The following is a 2,500-nucleotide window of genomic DNA, read 5'->3' as shown; positions in this document are numbered from 1 at the left end:
TATTGCTACTGCTACTACTACTACTACTACTACTACTACTACTACTACTACTACTACTACTACTACTACTACTACTACTACTACTATTAAATTTTTGCGGCTATGCAGTCTTGTGGTATGATAATCGCTTTCGGATCGTAAGGTCCTAAGTTTGAGCCTCGCTCAGCGCATAGTAAGGTCATTGGAAAAAGCTTGTTACTCACATTCTCTCACCGTACTGAGGTGTAAAATGAGTACCTGGTCCCTAACAGTTTAGTGGATATTGCGATCCGTCTAAAAGTGTGCATGCACTATTCCTTGCGTCTTACCGTTCTGTGGACACGGTTTGACACGGGTTGCTTCGTTTTAGTAGTCAGGTATAGGAAAATAATGGTGTCCTATTTTATTTTCAAAAGACTGACGACTTTTAGTCGGGTCGATTCTGTTTTGATGGACATGGGGCCTAATACTGTAAGTCTGAACGGGAGCAGTCCATCCTCTATATTATGAGATTACTTTTGTACCTGCTTCAGTCTAATCAATGCTAGCGTAATAATTACAACGAACAAGGAATGATGGACTGGAATCTCAGTGTAATGGCTTATTTTTTTCAATGAGCTGTGTGATTTTTAATAGTTTTGCCCATTCTTAAAAGTATTCAAATCCTCCAAATGACGTTTGTCCGTAAACATGCGAGTTGTCCTCAATACCGTTTTTACTGTTTTTGGACACAACTAAGGGACACACTTGATGAAAGACGTCTTCTGATAGAAGTTGTTGAATCAATCCAAATTTATCAAACGAAAATGGTAACTTTAGACTTGAGCGATCGAGCTATGGAGAGAGGGAGATGGAATGGAGAGGTCGAGAGAAGAAGACTGAGAGAGAAGGAGAGAAGGGTAGGTGACAGTTATGGAGAGTAAGAGAAAAAAAGAGAGAATAATAGATATAAGGAGAGAGAGAGAGAGAGAGAGAGAGAGAGAGAGAGAGAGAGAGAGAGAGAGAGATGTATACGTTGATGTGTGTGTGTGTGTGTGTGTGTGTGTGTTTATATGTGGGTATGTGAGTGTGTGGGTGACTCTATGTCATGTGTGTTGTGAAATAGAAAAATGACGTTGATATTATCATTCGTTCCCTCAAGAGTTGAATATTATTTTACTAGCCCGTGTTAGTTCTGGTCTGCTCTCCTTCGGCATCAATTGCCTCACCGCTTCCCCCCCCCCCCCCCCCCCCCCCCCCCCCCCCCCCCCCCCCCCCCCCCCCCCCCCCCCCCCCCCCACCCCTCCCCAAACCCTTCCCCCATCAATTTCCAAACCTTCACCCTACCTCCCCTCATCTCCAACACAGTCTCACAAAACACATCATAATGATGATATTTTCCCGACAGCCCATCATCACCACCCCAATCCTACAACTCCCCTCCCTATCCTTTATCCCCCTCCCTCATCGAAAAATGGCATCTACCCATAGTTCCAGTGTCTACTTCCGGTGTTCAAACACAAGCTGGGACTTCATGACAGTCTCGGGACGTCTTGGGAGAACTGCAGTGTGTGAGTATGTGTGTGTGTGTGTGTGTGTGTGTGTTTGAGAGAGAGAGAGAGAGAGAGCGAGAGAGATAGATAGATAGATAGATAGATAGATAGATAGATACAGAGAGAGATAGAGAGAGATAGTATTGCAGAGACAAGAGGAGGGAGACTTTTAATAATATTATTATCTAACAATTCTATGGCATCACCCAACGATGGATGTTTGAAGCAAAAAGTATCCAACAATCGCATTTTTGCTGTATATTTGTATCCATGTTGTTTGCACTTATGAGACAAACATGATCATCTGTAGAAAATCTGAACAATGTTCCTTAATTTGTCACCCTCAATACAAAATGACTATAAACTTTTAAGTAAATTAGCCCGATATTTATGGTGGTGTGCGTTAAATGTCAGAAAAAAAATTCACCATAAGAATAGAGGAAGGATATTTCATAGACCAACCTAATCGATTGCTCAGTTGGTAGAGCACTCGCTTCACACACAAAGATCCAGATCGATCCCGGGTGAAGTCTAGCCCCTTCTCCCCTCTCCACCCAAAAATTATTAAATAGCTTGATTTGTTAGATCTGGCGGAACGTACTTTGCAATAGACTCGCGTCATATCCAAAGGATAGCCATCAATTGCCTTTGACCATTTCACGCTATAGAAACTGGGATAAACTCCAGTTCTATGGGTCCATTGGCTCCGAAAATACTCCAAACGATTAAAGTCTACTCAACTAAATGAGTGAGTTTTTCTTGGAAGCTGAATAGAAAATAGATTGGCCACTTGTCAGAAAGGTGAAATCTTGCGCCAGAGTTGGAGGTGGTCGCCATATAATCCGATCATTCCTCGAGTCACTCGATTCTCCAAGGAGTTTTCCCAAATTTCCAGTCATAAATTTCCATACTCATTATTGGACACTGAGTAAAGGCTTAAAAGCGGTTGTGGATCACATTAGAATGACAGATCATACAAAAAAAAGCCC

At 42.3% G+C, this 2,500-nt stretch overlaps 1 protein-coding gene across 1 annotated transcript in view; it reads left to right on the top strand.

The window, feature by feature from the left end:
- LOC144965121 (zinc finger protein basonuclin-2-like) overlaps window positions 1-2,500 on the top strand; it is a 61,652-nt gene that overhangs the window by 5,695 nt on the left and 53,457 nt on the right. The window lies entirely within an intron of this gene.

Source organism: Berghia stephanieae, chromosome 2 (assembly GCF_034508935.2).
Source record: "Berghia stephanieae isolate SIO BIC M18660-M18661 chromosome 2, UCSD_Bste_1.3, whole genome shotgun sequence".
Taxonomy (NCBI): domain Eukaryota; kingdom Metazoa; phylum Mollusca; class Gastropoda; order Nudibranchia; family Aeolidiidae; genus Berghia; species Berghia stephanieae.
Note: the sequence above shows the minus strand (reverse complement) of the source record. Positions and strands in the feature narration are given on the sequence as shown.